The sequence below is a fragment of the Mauremys reevesii genome, linkage group 2 (assembly GCF_016161935.1).
Source record: "Mauremys reevesii isolate NIE-2019 linkage group 2, ASM1616193v1, whole genome shotgun sequence".
Lineage (NCBI taxonomy): Eukaryota > Metazoa > Chordata > Testudines > Geoemydidae > Mauremys > Mauremys reevesii.
Window position 1 is genome coordinate 245,796,421 of NC_052624.1, and position 17,788 is coordinate 245,814,208.

Here is a 17,788-nt window from a genome sequence, read left to right on the forward strand (position 1 = left end):
TGTTCTTTCCTACCTCTTGAATGTCTTCATTTAAATGGGTGACAGTTTTCTGGTTTAATACATGCCATGTCATAAACAAACTAGGGAAATACAACTTAGATGGATCTACGATAAGGTGGGTGCATAACTGGTTGGAAAATCGTTCCCAAAGTGTGGTTATCAGTGGTTCACAGTCATAATGAAGGGCATAATGAGTGAGGTCCTGCAGGGATTGGTTTTGGGTCTGGTTCAGTTCAATATCTTCACCAATGGTTTAGATAATGGCATAGAGAGGACACTTATAAAGTTTGTGGACGATACCAAGCTGAGAGGGGTTGAAAGTGCTTTGGAGGATAGGATTAAAATTCAAAATGATCTAGACAAACTGGAGAAATGGTCTGAAGTGAATAGGATGAAATTCAATAAGGACAAATGCAAAGTACTCAACTTAGGAAGGAACAATCAAAATGGGAAATGTCTGCCTAGAAAGGAGTACTGCGGAAAGGGATCTGGGGCTCATAGTGGATCACAAGCTAAATATGAGTCAACAGTGTAATGCTGTTGCAAAAAAAGCAAACATCATTCTGGGATGTATTGGCAGGAGTATTGTAAGCAAGACACGAGAAGTAATTCTTCCGCTCTATTCCATGCTGATTAGACCTCAACTGGAGTATTGTGTCCAGTTCTGGGCGCCACATTTCAGGAAAGATGTGGAGAAATTGGAGAAAGTCCAGAGAAGAGCAACAAAAATTATTAAAGGTCTAGAAAACATGATTTATGAGGGAAGATAGAAAACATTGGGTTTGTTTAGTAGGGAGAAGAGAAAACTGAGAGGGAACATAATAGTTTTCAAGTACATAAAAGGTTGTTGCAAGGAGGAGGGAGAAAATTGTTCTTAACCTCTGAGAATAGGACAAGAAGCAATGGGCTTAAATTGCAGCAATGGCAGTTTAGGTTGGACATTAGGAAAAACTTCCTGTCAAAGTGGTTAAGCACCGGAATAAATTGCCTAGGGAGTTGTGGAATCTCCATCACTGGGGATTTTTAAGAGCAGGTTAGACAAACACCTGTCAGGGATGGTCTAGATAATACTTAGCCCTGCCTTGAGTTCAGGGGACTGCACTAGAAAACCTCTCAAGCTTCCTTCCAGTTCTATGATTCTATGTTGTGGTGCATAGGATTCCATTATGGGGAGATTTTTTCAGTAATGCAGACCTGCAGTCAAATATTGGCGTAAAAGATGAGTTCTACAACAGAACTGAAGTATTGCTATGTATGTGGTAGGGACAAGGTGGGGAAGGTGATATCTTTTATTGGATCAATTTCTGTTCATGAGACAGACAAGCTTTCGAGCTTACACAGAGCTTATGCAGACCTGAAGAAGAGCTCCAGGCCCATCGACAGAAATTCCGGGCACCAGGGCCAGGGAGTCCCAAGGGAGGAACAGGGCCTGGGGCAGAAGTGACAAATCCGTCGCTGCTGGGACTGCCCGCGGGGCCCCCCAGAGTGTGAGGCCCAGAGCAGTCTCATGTGCCTAGGCAGCGTGTGGCCTGCCCAGGTGATTTAAAAGGGTCTAGGACTTCTGGCCACTGTTGCTGTGGTGGCAGCTGGGGGCCCACGGGCCCTTTTAAATCGCCTGGATCCTTGGACAATTGCCCCCCTTGCCCTCCTGTCAGCAGGCCTGAAGATCTCTGTGCAAGCTCGAAAGCTTCTCTCACCTACAGAAGTTTGGTCCAATCAAAGATATTACCTCCCACACCTTGTCTCTTTAATATCCTGGGACCAACACAGCTACAACACTACTGCAGACACATGTGGTAATAAGATAACTCAAGTTAAAATAGCAGCAAAGACACAGCAATGGGCCTTGTTTATCAGTTTGGGTTAAAGCCTATAAGAGAGTCTGTCTTTGAACTCATGCTGCTACCCCAAGTTAAAAGCTGAGTTGCTGTGTCTTCACTGATGTTCTAATATGGTTTCGCTAACCCAAGTTAAGAATACACCATTGCAGTGAAGACTTACCCTAGAACTAAGATTTTAATAGGGGTTATTTTAGCACAGGTTCAAATATGCCTTTTTTTCCAAAGTGAAGACAAGGCTGAGGAGTTCACAATCTCTATGCAGGCCAATATGGGAGAAACAAACTCTTCCAATTTGATAAATGGGAACTAAGGCAGTAAAAACTCAAAAGGAAACTTGTGGCAAAGCCAGGAACTGATCATTTCCTAACTACCAATCACCACAAGTCTTTATTTTCTTAATCTTTACACTCACTTTTTCCAGCTTGGGGGAAGGCTCAGTACCAGCTGCAGGCAAATGGTACAGGTGTACATCCCTATCCCCTGCCTATGGCCTAGGGATGTACATGTGTTCTGTGCTATGCCTCACCCAGGTGGGCATAATTGTCTTCTCCCTACTTTCTTCAGGTAGGAGGAGAAATGCTGCTGATTCTCCTCTAGGACTTCAACTTGCCTGCATGGACAGGGGAGCACTGGGACAATGAGTGAGTAGCATCACTCAGGAGATGGGACTGTCCTTCTCATCTCTGAAAGACTACATCCTCCACCACTCACTCAGTGCTCTCTAGAAAGAGGGAGTCAAGAGAGTAGAACTGGTGCAGTGGCAGACTGGGCCTGTGACTAAGGTAAGCAGCAACTGCATCACTCGCAACTCTCTAGGGCTTTGAGCTGAGCACCACGTCTAATCAAAGAGTCTGGCAGTTCCAGGATTGAAATGCTAGAGTTTCTAGCACCCAGTTGCTCCTAGAATGACCTATATCATACATGCTACCTAAGGAAGTATTTAATATCAAGTTGTTTCTGTGTGGGTCTTGACTGCAGAGTTAACTTGGGTGACTGTCCTACTGTTGGCCTAGCCTGAACGTTAGCTAAACTGCAAAGCCCTGGCCATATTATCATGTCCTCACTGGTGCTACATGCAGCTGTGTGTGTCATTAGGACCTGTGTGGCCACACTAGAAGTTTCTTTGCGATGCAGTAAGCTAAGAGGCTCTGATTCTTTTGCAGTGAGTGATGGGAGGACTTAGCTACAGGGGAAATTACAAGAAGGTATTGAAGGATTATGAACATGTGAGTGATTTAGTTTGTCCTTGTTGCAGTGTGGGCAGATTACCAGCTAGCCTGGGTGTAAAGCACCACTTAATTTGGGTGAGAAGGTTTGCATGTGTGAACAGGAAGGGGGGTGAGGATTAGGAGCAACACATGAAGAGCCCAAGATAACTTTGCAGTGAAGACAGCCTGAGTAGTTAAAATTGTTTTTGGAAAAAAATGAAGTATACAAATGCTCCACAAACATCTTTAGCTACAACTATGCTATATGCATTAAATTAACTTTTTTTGCGGAGGGAGAGAATGCAGCCTTGCATTCCTCATGGTAGCATTATAGTACTGAATTATTTAAGCAGACCTTGCTTTAAAAAAAGCTAATGCTTATATGGACAGGTGATTAGATAATACAAGCCTGTCGTGTAAAATCTGGGGACAGCATCGTGGTGTAGAACTCCAGATACATGTACAGTTTAGAACATTAAGGCTTTACGCTTTACCTACCACTGAAGTTGATGGCAAAACTCTCATTGACTTTGGAGTCTAAATGCTAACAAAATCCTGAACCTCAAAGATAGACAACAGGTTGTCTAGATGTTTAGATTGTCTAGTCTATCCCTGCCAGAAATAAGTCTACACACACTAACTTTACATTCTCAATTGTTTTGTCCCTTACACTTAAATTCTTGCAATGGAGTTTCAATATCATCTCTGTCTAATTCAGAAATTGTTAAATTATTTTTGATAAACCAAAATTATTCTGCACAGATTTTTTCAAATTATTGTTCTTCCCACCTTATCCACAAACATGGTGGTGCATATATAATTTTCTGTGAATATTCTCAACCCAGTGAACAAACTTGGTAATTTAGCATATAGGCAATGCTGAGATTTAAATTCTGATTCTTGAATATTTTACATCTTCTGCCACCTACAGGCCTCCACAGCAAATCAAGTTTCCAGACTCCTGTCGTTGCAATGCAGACTGTCATAGACAGAACCCTTTCCAATTAATCATTCTTCGCTTTTTTTAAGTTCACTTACAAATAAATCCAATCGCTGAAAGCTTTATTTAAAGCAGGTGTATAGGGGTGTTTTTATTTATATATATATATATATAAAAACACCCCTATACACCTGCTTTAAATATATATAAACTGATTGTCAGCATAGACAGGATTGGGGATAGAAATCAAGGGTGGCATTCTTTGGGGCAAGAATATGATAGTGCCTTACTAAAAATAAGAAATCATCTCCAAAAACATGAAGAAAATTAAGGAATATGTAATTTGGTCTGAGTATAATCTGCTAATACAGAATACTGTATGTTTGGATCTTTAGGGAGAATACATACGACATCTGTATAAAATAATATAGAGAGCTTTTAGTTTGTCAGTGTGTTCTTAGCACTACACTGTGTGATCCTGGATACCAGATATTCTGTATCCAGTGCAACTTGGAGAGTGGAGACCACAAAGGTGGCTGTAAACCACCTTTATGGCTCTAGCATTTGTGTTATTGGTCACTGGTCCAGTTTCGAGAAGCAACTCGGAGCAGTCTGACGGCTGTTCTAACTTTTATGATTTGCACTGGTCCTCAAGGCAGTTCTGGCAGTTAAGGATTGTTGTACAAAGAAACTCTAGCCCCCACCCCCACCTCCACCCCTTTGTCCAAGCCCTCTCCTACCCCCAAGAGCAGAGAGGGATGATGTACGCCTCAGGTAGCTCTCTTTGCTGAGGAGTCCCCAGGTGGCTTGTTAAGCTAGCTTTCAGCAGTGGAGTATGTTTCAGGTTCTGACACACAAAAGCTGTATGAAGTAGTCAGAGGTGGAGTATCACTGTGCTATTTGGAGCTCAGCTTGTGGCTTTCAGGGCACTGTACACATCCCAAACAATGTGCCAGGAAGCCATTTTTTGAGAAGTTTCAGCTGGTGGGGTTTTGCCTCCAGTGCTGACAAGACATAATGTGATTCAAATGCTCTTTATAAACCATCAGCCTGGCATGAACAAAACTGTGATGTGGCTTTGGTTATACAGTACCTAGCATTCTGGAGACCAAATCCTGAAACCGGGTCTTTGGGCACTATTATGCTGTAAATATTAAATAAGATGTAAATAAATGTTTTTTGCCACCTGAAATCTCTACTAGGAAATATGACCCCAAACAGTTGAAAACTGAAAATGTCTGTTTCCAGTTGATATTTAAAGTGCAGTACTAGTCTGAAAAGAAACTATCAAAATAGCATTATGAAGTTCTATATTTATTATGTCTCAGTGGCTTCAGATCAAAAATTCTCCACTTACAAGTAAACAAAGATTCTAGCCCTTCAAACTCAACCTAGTCTCTGAGAGTGAAACTAGATTATTTTCCTTTTTATGCATTATCACCAGTAATGAATGTTCTGCAGACTAAATAATGTCCGCAGTGACAGCTGTCAAGGCCTCTTGGCTTCAGATTATGCCCTTAGTTATCCCTGTACAACTTTGTTGTGGTTAAAGTGTTACACAGGTGTAATTGACTGCCATGTAATTGGAACTTAGTGAACAATTAATGCACAAAAAGGAACAGAATGCCGCTGACTCTCTTACACAAATTAACTCTGCGGTACTAACGAGTTAATAGATAGTAAAACTCATTTGGAGCACTACAGTCACACTATATGAGTGTAAGCCAGCAAAAAGCAGATCTACCGAGTAAGACAGTACTGTTTTTTTAAGTCACTTTTCAGATTTGAACTATGCTTTATCACTAGTATGAATGAGAAAGTGGTGTTTGGAAAGGTTTGTGAGGCTTTGGTACAGATACCTGGTCCATATAGAAATATTTACATTTGGGTAGGAACAAATCTTGGGAGACAGCTAAGAAAGCTTCCAAGGCAATGCATTACAAGTGGATAGGACCCATAGCCAGGAACATGCAACAACGGAATCTGGGGTAAATGCTGCTTCTTTTTGGCCTGCTGCACAGGTAAATTTTTATCCAATTTTGACCGCTCCATATTTCTTCTTGGTTACAACAGTTTCTGAGGACTTGACTAGTGACCAGTTTTCTGGGTATCATGTAGAGGCAATTCCTGAAAATGACGATATTAGAATATTCCAGTTCCATTTTAGGAAATAATCTAGAATTAAGCTGACATATGCAGTGGTGGGTGTGTTAGTGTTACTTGTAGCCTGAATATAAGGGCATTTCGTTGGAAATAAAAGGTCTAAGTGTCTCCCAAATCTCTAAAAATATATGTGCTGAACTATTGGAACAAATGGATAGAGGCTGAACCGACTGGGGGAAGGAAGTTGCTCATGTAATTATGGGAACAGAATGGGGAGTCAGGATTTTTTAAGTTGCTTTGGAAAAGATGAGAGGAATTTCAGTACAAATGTGTGTGAGTGAATCTTGGTCAGTTTCAAAGGAATATAGAACAGAGACAGAGCAAAGTATCCTAAGTGGAAATAAATCTGTTCTACTCATGTTTTTGTTTGGGGCGAGAGAAGGTCCCTGTGCCATCTCATGCTGTTCCTTACAGGGGAATTCAAATGTGGGAAGGTTGTGACTGTGGTAGGCAGCAGTCTAATTTCTCATATAAATCCCCAAGTCCCTCATGCTTACTTTGTGGCTACACACAGTGTGGGAATGCAACATAAAAACTATAGTGAAATCCTTTTAAAAAAACTAACTCTTCTGTTTGTTTCATTGCTTATGGGGAAAAAAATTGTGCAAATTTATGCAATCACAATTCAAATGCATCTATCCAATCAAAGTTTTTATTTATGAAGTGACAAGGCACTATCATAACCCAAATCACTGAAAATGAATAAAAATAAAAACCAAAAATTGAACTAGCTAAACATAATTAAATTATAATAATGTAAAAAATCAGAAATTTCTAGGCAGCTATAACATGAATTGATGGTTGTTACAAAAGAGGTCTGAGGTGCAATCATTCCCTAGCAATGTACTCACTGAAGCATCTCTTTGTTAGTATAAATTGAAATGTATTAATAAAGAAAAATGTCAGATGTGTCCATTCAATGAGCACTGGAGAGATGGGTATGACATCACTTATAGCCAATAAGAAAGCTCCATCTGTGTTCAGAGTTCTACACCCACTCTGTACTGTGTATTAATGTACCAAGCAATTTGTATGTTCTCAGCACTGCAGTATGAACGCTTGCTCTAAGAACAGAGCCCACTGAGTGCATCAAAGGGGCTCTTAATAAAACATGTAGGGAGAGCTGAAAATCTGGCTGGCTGGCAGAGTAATGAGCTAAATGGCAGCCAAGTCTTGTAACTTTTTGTTAAAAGTAATGAACAGTTTAAAAGGAGAATCAGCTGGGGGTGCCAAATCACTGTGAGCAGAGCCTTTATACTAGAATATGATTTTCATAGACTAGATATTTAGCTCAGTTGTCACTGTTCCTCCAGGGTTCAGTGTGTTTTTCCTGTCTCTCTGTGTGGGTAATTCTTAATCAATGATTATGCACACACACAGAAAAGAAGAGAATATACATTAAAGTGACACATTGTGACCCTCAACAAAGCATGTATTGGGATCACCTGATGAATCCTGTACTAATGATGGATAACATGTTTTGGGTACTGACAGATTTACAGAAAGCTGCTTAAAGTAGAAAACGTCTGCACTCAAAGATGTGAAGCACTCACGTCCTCAACTTGCTTTGTTCGACTCAGTGAACTAATAATACAAAAGCCACTTTAAAAGCACCCTACAGATTACATTCTCGTAGAGCTTCTTAAAAGCTCACACAGTGAAAGTGCATTTAGGCTAAAAAGGTAGCTTTAACTTTCACAATCATGACTATACAATAGCTGTAGCATTTCATCTCAGCAGCAGCAGTAGCTCCACTAAGTGCATCACTTCACAATTAACTGAACATAGAACTGATGTCTTTATTATTTTATAGCATTCTTTTGGATTCTAAGTAAAGTTAGAGTCTGAAAGGGACTTTGTCAAGACACTTCTGGCATAAGATGTATTGACAACAAGTAGCACCTTACTACTATGAACGCAAGTAAACTGCAAAGCGACGCAGCTGCAATAAAACTAAAAGCTCAGATGTGCTGTTTACTGAACTAGGGAGGCAGTTAGGGTGTGTGATGTGACACTTCCTGAAATCACTCTGCCATCCCTTCTCAGGGCCATGTATATGGTCTTGTGTATATATTTATATTGCTGGATTCCATCTATTGTTTGAATATGCAGAGCAGCAATTTCCAGTCCATTCTGCAGTTGTAATTACCAAAAAACCCCACACGTGCGCACACACAAAACTAAGCAAGAGTTAGGCTCATCTCCTCTCTGGTCGGCTAGAATGCCCTAGTCCAGGCACACCACCACCCTCTCTGTCACTGTCAGCCACTGAGGCTCCATGTTCACTACCAACAAAGAGAATAGCTAATGTGGGTTAGCTGCAAAAATCCTCTTGAGACAAGGCACAGGAGGCTTTTACCTCACTGTAGCTAGGTGAGTTCAACACTCAACCACTCTCCCCCCACCCCACCTGGGGTTGACCTCACTTAGCTACAATGAGGTTAAAAATTACCTGTGCCTAGTTTCAACGGGATTTGAGAGCAAGATCGAGAACTCATGTTAGTTATCTCACTTTGAAAATGCACCTTTTTTTTCAGAGAAGACATAGCCTGAGTCCTCCAAAAGCACAGCTTTCCTAGTGAGTCCCAGAGATTGAGAGGGATGGTCCCTAAGATATAACTGAGGCCCAGGGTCAAAATGAACTGGCTCCCAGACATTTAACCAGCTTATCCACTTTTGTGGGGAGGTATCACCATGTGATCCAGGATCTAAACTTTCATTTAAAAATATTTAGCCATATCAGTTTAGACACAACCTTCAAAATATAAACAAACTGGGGTCTGCAGGCATCCTGGAAACAATAGTTCTGAGGTGGGAACTGGTCTGCTTCATCTCAGTGGGATGTAGACTCTCAATATTATCAGAGAAACAAGATAGGTGAGATAGTATCTTTTACTGGACGAACATCTGTTGGTGGAAGAGACAAGCTGTGGAGCTTCACAGTGCTCCTCTTCAGCTCTAGGGAAGATAAGCAGAGTATCTAAGGCAGAGGTGAGCAAACTACGGCCGTCCTGCCCGGCACTTGAGCTCCCGGCCGGCAGCAGAGCTGCGCGCTCCTACCGAGCAGAGCAGCAGGGTGTCTGGTTCCGGCCAGCGCGGAAGCCAGACGTGCTGCTCTGCATGCTCTGCTCGGCGTGGTAAGTGGGCTGCGGCCGTGGGGTTGTATAAGGGGCAGGGGACCCGGGGGGCAGTTGAATGGGGCTGAGGTTTGGGGCGGTCAGGGGATGGGGAACAAGGGAGTTGGATAGGCGTTGGGTCCCAGGGGGCCTGTCATGGGGCGGGGGTGTGGATGGGGTTGGGGCAGTCATGGGACTGGGAGCAGGGGGTTGGATAGGGGTGGGGTTCCATGGGGCGGTTAGGGGCGGGGGTCCAGGGAGGGGGCAGTTAGGGGACAAGGAGCAGTGGGGGTTGAATGGGTCAGGGGTTCTGATGGGGGCAGGAAGTGGGAGGGGGTGGATAGAGGGTGGGGGCCAGGCTGTTTGAGGAGGCACAGCCTTCCCTACCTGGTCTTCCATCCAGTTTCACAACCCCAATGTGGACCTCGGGCCAAAAAGTTTGCCCATCCCTGATCTAAGGGCATGGCTACACTTGCAGATGTAGAGCGCTTTGAGTTAAACCAGCCTTTGTAGAGCGCAGTCGGGAAAGCATTGCAATCTGTCCACACTGACAGCTTCAAGCACACTGGCATGGCCACATTTGCTGCACTTGCAGCAGCATTGAGAGCAGTGCATTGTGGGCAGCTATCCCACAGAGCACCTCTTCCCATTATGGTGCTGTGGCTTGTGGGAAGGGGGTGCAGGGCATTCTGGGTCCTATCCCAACATCCCATGATGCATCAGTTCGCCTCCCAGCAACCCCTGTGCTTCCGTCCACATTTGCTGAGGAATATGCCGATGACTCTCGCCAGCACATCACGTTTGGCAGTCGAATTACTCCTTAAGATCCAAACTGACATTGAGGACTCCAATGATATTGACTCGGGTACTGCATACAACACGAGATTGCTTGTGTCATTCATAGACATGCTCACCACCATGGAACGCTGCTTTTATGCTCGGGAAACAAACACTGAGTGGTGGGATCACATCATCCTGCAAGTCTGGGATGACGAGAGTGGCTGCAAAACTTTCGGATGAGAAAAGCTGCTTTCATGGGACTGTGAGGAGCTTGCCCCCATCCTGCGGCACAAGGACATGAAATTGAGAGCTTCCCTAATGGTGGAGAAGCAGGTGGCTATTGCAATCTGGAAGCTGGCAACTCCAGACAGCTACCAATCGGTTGCTAACCAGTTTGGAGTGGGAAAGTCAACCATTGGAATCGTGTTGATGCAAGTTTGCAGGGCCATTAATCGCATCCTGCTCAGAAGAACTGTGACTCTGGGTAAGGCGCATGACATTGTGGCTGGCTTTGCACAAATGGGTTTCCCTAACTGAAGAGGGGCGATAGATAGGACGCATATTCCAATTCTGGCACCAGCCCACCTAGCTTTCAAGTACGTTAATCGGAAGGGGTATTTCTCTATGGTTCTCCAGGCGCTTGTGGATCACCGTGAGTGTTTCATTGACATTAACGCAGGCTGGCCCGGAAAGGTGCATGATGCACTCATCTTTCGGAATACAGGCCTGTTCAGGAAGCTGCAAGCCAGGACTTTCTTCCCGGACGAGAAGATCACAGTAGGGGAAGTCAAAATGCCCATTGTGATCCTTGGCAGGGCCGGCTCCAGACCCCCATGCGCCAAGCGCGCGCTTGGGGCGGCATTTTGCCGGGAGGGCGGCAGGTGGCTCTGGCGGACCTTCCGCAGGCATGACTGTGGAGGTCTGCTGGTCCCGCGGCTCCGGTGGACCTCCCGCAGGCATGCCTGCGGATGCTCCACCGGAGCCGTGGGACCAGCGGACCCTCCGCAGGCACGTCTGCAAGAGGTCCCCCGGAGCCGCGGGACCAGCGACCGGCAGCACGCCCCCTGCAGCATGCTGCCGTGGTTGGGGCGGCCAAATTCCTAGAGCTGCCCCTGATCCTTGGAGACCCCGCTTACCCGTTAATGCCATGGCTCATGAAACCCTACACAAGGAGCCTTGACAGCAGCAAAGAGCTGTTCAACAACAGGCTGAGCCAGTGCAGAATGACTGTGGAGTGTGCTCTTGGCCATTTAAAGGGCTGCTGGCACTGTCTGTATGGGAAGCTGGACCTGGCCAGTGACAACATCCCCACGGTTATATCCGCATGCTGGATCCTCCATAACATTTGTGAAGGGAAGGGTGAAAGCTTCACTCAGGCATGGACCTCGGAGGTTCGACACCTGGACGCTGAATTTGAACAGCCAGAGAGCAGGGCTATTAGAGGGGCCCAGTACGGGGCTGCAAGGATTAGGGATGCCTTGAGGGAGCAATTCAATGCTGAAAGCCACCAGTAATGTTTGGTGCCCCGCACAGGAGTGAAGTGCAGTGGTTACAATGTTAGTAGGAATCTGTTTGCTATGCTGACTTGCAGTGCCTGTTGTTTTCCTGGGCTAAGGTATCTTTTACTTATTGCCGATAATAAAAAATGTTTTCAAAAGCAAAAAAAATCCATTTATTGAAAAGAAACACAACTGCTTGGGAAACAGAAAGGGCAAGGAGGTGGGGTGGGGAACGGTACAATCACAGATTTGCATATGTCCTGTTATCATACTCAGCCTTCCTGTCTGGAGTGCTGTGCACTGAGTGCTGCACTTCAGGATGGCTGTGATGCATGGTGATGGGGGTTAAGTGCAGTGGGTAAGGGTTGTAGTTTTCAGGGCTGGGTGGTGAAACTACAGGTGTTGCAGGCAGCTGGTGGTGATAAGAACCCAGATGTTGGGGAAAGTGGGTTGGAGGTGACATGGAGGCACCAGGGGAAAAGTTTTGGGACAAAGGCTGTGGCGGGGAGCGGAGGGCGCGGTAGTGCTCCGCCTGCCTGGCTACTAGTGCTTGGATCAAGTCTGCTTGGCACTTCATGATGCTTATCAGCCGCTCTGTGCTTTGCTGCTGAAGCTCCGCGCTTTGTGCCAGCGATCTGCATTCTGCTGGCGGATCCTTCTTTCACTGTCCCCCCCACTCCTGTGCTTTTAGATTCTTATTAAGGGACTGCTGCATTTCTTCATGCAGCATGTCTTCTTTGCTTCTACGTGGCCTCTTCCTAATTCTTTGGAGTCTTTCGGCCAGTGATAACACAGATGGCTGAGATCTCAAGGTTGCATCAGTAAAGTGTAAGCAGAGTCAGGATGAGCTCTACCCTGACATCTGGTGGTGAATTATGGGGAGTGTAGAAAGGAATTTCAGGTATTTGCATTTGCCCACCCACCCCGCCTAGCATAGCCCACAGCAGCCTGGGATGGTTACTTTGACAGCTGTGGGATCCCCAATTTCTTTGTTATTGGGGCAGGAGGAATAAAGTGTTGTCACCCTGATTATGTGAATGAGGAACTATGAAACTCTTTTATGACAGAGAGTTTCACCATCAATTAAGTAGCACTTGCTAGACAAGGGACATGGGTGCCAAAACCTAGTGAATTGAGAGAGGTTGGGGATAGGTATGTGTTCCTGATGGTATGGTGGCCTTTTAAGGGCTTGGCATACCAATTGCATCTCCTTCTCCTTCTCCTTCTCCGTCCCTCTCCACTGTTGAATAGCAGAGCTAATTTTGATTCTATTAGGAATCTAGCTAGAGGCTGCTGAGCTGAATTCACTTTGGACCAATCGTGCACCAGCACTGGGGCTCCCCTACTACAAGCTGAAATCACTAAGAGCTGAGATCACTGAGTGCTGTGTTAACTAGTGGGGGAGCTTGAAGATATATTGCTAAGCGGCTGGCAGAGCAGTTTGCAGGATGGTTGGAGCGGTCTAGCACAGCAGAGTGGAGCTGAGCCATTTGTGGGGACAGCTGGTGGAGTGGAGCATCTGGTGGAGCGGAGCAGTGTGTGGGACGGTTGGAGCGGCCCATGGAACAGCAAGTGGAGTGGAGTGGAGCAGTTTGCGGGGACGGCTGGAGGAGCGGAGCAGAGCTGTTCGTGGTGAAGGCTGAAGTAGATCTCCTCGGAGAGGCGGGGCAGTCAGCCTCAGCCCACGTAAGGTGCCCCTTTACACCCTATGTGCCTTCCCCCATTTCCACCCAGGCTTGGGGGGGGGGGTAAAACTCTGCAGATGAACTTTTGAACTCTGGGGTGATTTGGACTTAAGACCCTGAGGGGAAAAGGACATTGCCAAACGTACTTGGAGGTGGGGTTTTTTGCTCATGGTTTCTGTTATAATCCTGTTTGTGGTGTTTCTCCAACGTAATGCCGCATTGTTTCCTTCCTTTATTAAAAGGATTTTGCTATACTCAGACTCCGTGCTTGCGAGTGGGGAAGTATTGCCTCCTAGAGGTGCCTGGCGGGGGGGTGGTATGTAATTGTCCCAGGTCACTGGGTGGGGGCTCGAGCCAGTTTTGCATTGTGTTATTGAAACGGAACCCCTGGATACTGAACCTGGCCCTTGTTGCTGCCAACTCGGAGGGGCAGAAGGGTTACATTTTGGGGGGCTCGTCCGGGATCCCTGGGTCAGTACCCCTCGCAAGTACCTGTTGAGTGTTCCACTGTATTCGGAAACCATTGTATCTATATTTTGAGGAAATTACTGTTTGTATAATGGCTAATATGTCGGGTTTGTTGGGCCCCGGTCCTGCAGCCTCTAGCTCAGGGGAGCGGCAGCCTCAGTCAATGATTGGGCAAAAGCACTGGGGCATATATTGGAAAAGATTGTGTTGGCCTATGCTACGTCAAACTCTCGTCGTAAGTTAAGGTTATTTGCTGGGGAAGAGGAGTTTGAACCCTGGTTGGAGCATACCACTGAAATGCTGCGGGAGTGGGCCGTACCCGATGTAGAAAAGCGAAGATGTCTAATAGAGAGCCTTGGTGGCCCAGTATTAGATGTAATTCGCACCCTGAAGTTCATTGACCCTGGGGTCAGTGTGAAGGACTGCCTAGAGGCCCTTGATAATACCTTTGGGAGCGTAGAGGGCCCTGAAGACAGTTACTGTAAATTCCTTAATTCCTGACAGCAAAGGGGTGAGAAAATTTCAGCCTATATACAGAGGCTGGAGAGACTGCTTCAGCGAGCTGTTATGAGGAGAACAGTGACTGCTGAGCAGATGAATCGAACCAGACTGGCTCAAGTTGTAAGAGGGACTCAGTATCAGAACCCGATTCTACTTCAACTCCGACTAAGAGAACGGCAGGAACATCCCCCAAGTTACTCCCAGATGATAAAGGAGGTCAGGGAAGAGGAAGAAAGGCAGGCTGCCAGCAAGTGTTGGGAAGCTCAAACATTGGAACCAGCCAGCACAACGCCACTGCAAATGGCCAGTGTACTGATGTTGAGCACCACAGAGGAACTTGCCCAACAAATGCAGATCCTGACAGAACGGATAGCTGAGCTGCAAAGCACCATTGACCAAGCTAAGATTTCCAGGAATAAGGAGCCTCAGACTATGGCGATGGAGAGGTCAGCATTTAGAACCACCATCCTACCCAGGCGAAGGTGGAAAGGACAATTCTTTTGCTACCGGTGTGGTCAGAATGAGCACAGTGCTGCCAACTGTCATAAGGAAGAGAACCCCTCCTTAGTGTACGGAAAGCTGAGGATCAGTTGAGGGGGATCCAGTAGCTGCCAGAAGGTCTGGGGACGGGGACCACCTAGGCCTGCAGGATTTGAAGATTCCCTCAGAAAAGACCATCCAGCTGGGATCCCCGCAGGACTGATAGGGCCTCGAGCAGAGGTCATGGTGAGGATTGAAGGGGCGGAGTGTAAAGCCGTGCTTGACACTGGATCTCAAGTGACTATTATATTTCAGTCATTCTACCAACAGATGCGTAGGCACCTGCTTATACAGTCACTGACTGGCATTGGTCTGTGTGGCCTCAGCATGGATGAATACCCCTACCAAGGGTATGTCATAGTGCACCTGGAATTCCCAGAGGAGGTTGCTGGGGTAAGGGAAGAGGTAGACACAGCTGTCTTAATATGCCCTGACCCTAAAGGGACCTCTGATGTGTCTGTGCTGATAGGGACCAACTCCAGTCTCTTCAAGGGGCTTGCGGATTACTGCAGATGATGGGCTGGGGACCAGTACCTGAGTACCCTGATGATCCATACGCTTTGTGCTGAAGCCTATAGGAAGATTGAGAGCGCTAAAAAGGAGACATCTGAGCTACCGATTGGGGCACTGAAGTACATGGGCACAACCCCCTTAGTAGTGCCTGCAAGGACGGAGCAAGAAGTGCTTGTCATGAGTACCAGGCTGAAAGGCAGTAAAGGGGCATTAGCAATGGTAGAGCCAGCCGGTTGAAGGAGAGCTCCCGGAAGGAGTGCTGGTCCCCAGTGGAGTCATAACCCTACCTGCTGAAGCCCAGAAAAAGGTGACTATACTGATTGCTAATGAAACAAGTCGAGATGTTGTTGTGAAGCAAGGACAAAAGATAGCAAAATCGACTCGAGCCCCCACCCAGTGACCTGGGACAATTACATACCACTCTCCCCCCAGGCGCTTCTAGGAGGCAATACTTCCCCACTCGCAAGCACGGAGTCCGAGTGTAGCAAAATCCTTTTAATAAAGGAGGGAAACAATGCGGCATTACGTTGGAGAAACACCACAAACAGGATTATAACACAAACCATGAGCAAAAAACCCCACCTCCAAGTATGTTTGGCAATGTCCTTTTCCCCTCAGGGTCTTAAGTCCAAATCACCCCAGAGTTCAAAAGTTCATCTGCAGAGTTTTACCCCCCCAAGCCTGGGTGGAAATGGGGGGAGGCACACAGGGTGTAAAGGGGCACCTTACGTGGGCCGAGGCTGACTGCCCCACCTCTCCGAGGAGATCTGCTTCAGCCTTCACCACGAAGAGCTCTGCTCCGCTCCTCCAGCCGTCCCCGCAAACTGCTCCACTCCACTCGCTGTTCCATGGGCCGCTCCAACCGTCCCACACACTGCTCCGCTCCACCAGATGCTCCGCTCCACCGGCTGTCCCCACAAATGGCTCAGCTCCACTCTGCTGCGCTAGGCCGCTCCAACCGTCCTGCAAACTACTCTGCCAGCCGCTTAGTGATATATCTTCAAGCTCCCCCACTAGTTAACACAGCACTCAGTGATCTCAGCTCTTAGTGATTTCAGCTTGTAGTAGGGGAGCCCCAGTGCTGGTGCACGATTGGTCCAAAGTGAATTCAGCTCAGCAGCCTCTAGCTAGATTCCTAATAGAATCAAAATTAGCTCTGCTATTCAACAGTGGGGGGAGAGGTGCAATTGGTATGCCAGGCCCTTAAAAGGCACCCATACCATCAGGGACACATACCTGCCCCCAACCTCTCTCAATTCACTAGGTTTTGGCACCCATGTCCCTTGTCTAGCGAGTGCTACTTAATTGATGGTGAAACTCTCTGTCATAAAACAGTTTCATAGTTCCTCATTCACATAATCAGGGTGACAACACTTTATTCCTCCTGCCCCAATAACAAAGAAATTGGGGATCCCACAGCTGTCAAAGTAACCATCCCAGGCTGCTGTGGGCTATGCTAGGTGGGGTGCGTGGGCAAATGCAAATACCTGAAATTCCTTTCCACACTCCCCATAATTCACCACCACCAGATGTCAGGGTAAAGCTCATCCTTACTCTGCTTACAAAAGGCAAAATGCAACACTTAACAGAGGCAGCATTGTTCACACTAGACAGAGCAATGATTCCCCCATACTTAATGGCAAGCACAGTCTACACCAGGGATCGGCAACATTTGGCATGTGGCCCGCCAGGTGGGCTGGGCCAGTTTGTTTACCTGCTGTGTCTGCAGGTTTGGCCGATCGTGGCTCCCACTGGCCCCAGTTCACCAATGGCCATCCCTCAGCCCGCACCACTTCCAGCAGCCCCCATTGGCCTGCATCGGTGAACCGCGGCCAGTGGGAACCGCGCTCGGCCAAACTTGCGGACGCAGCAGGTAAACAAACCAGTCCGGCCCACCCAGGTGCTCACCCTGGTGGGCTGCGTGCCAAAGGTTGCCGATCCCTGGTCTACACAATAGCATAATTTGCCCATCCCAAAGCGAGCGTACATAACCCATGGGAGCCCCAAAATGGTGAGTAAGCACAGGGTCAAGGGGGACTGATTGTTCCACGGCCATACTGTCTTCTGGGGAGAGCCAACAGCTGCAGGGGGCCCCTATACTGAACATTGTCCCCACATTTTCCACAGGAGTTCGTCCTGGAAGATATCTCGCTGCTGAGGGAGACCTGGAAAGCAAGGGAGGGTCTTCTACTCCAATGCGGCTTCTGCCCTGGCCCATTTGCAGCTTTTCTGTGTGCAGCAATGGCACCCCCACCCCTCAGGGCACAGTGGCGCGGACATGTTAGCCTGACTGGGACAAGGACCACAGTGGCTCTCCCAAGAAACCTGCACTAGCGCTTTGCCCAACTTCTGGATGAGACCTTTGAAGAGATCACTGAGATCGATTACCTCAATGTGAGAGAGCACATCAACGCCCTATTCCGCATCTAGGCATGCATGCAGCCCTAACCCTCCTCCCCGCAAGAGCCCGCACTGAATAACTTTCTTCCCAAAATAAAAGCCACTTACTGGGAACCTCCTCTGTTTGTCCTTCC

General features: G+C 46.9%; 1 long non-coding RNA gene across 1 annotated transcript; it reads left to right on the forward strand.

Moving 5' to 3' along the window:
* Window positions 1–2,193: 2,193 nt before the first annotated feature.
* LOC120399562 lies at window positions 2,194–17,442 on the forward strand. Its single transcript, XR_005595224.1, has 3 exons — window positions 2,194–2,298; window positions 2,406–2,623; window positions 17,382–17,442. It is a non-coding gene; the product is annotated as an uncharacterized LOC120399562 (long non-coding RNA).
* Window positions 17,443–17,788: the final 346 nt, after the last annotated feature.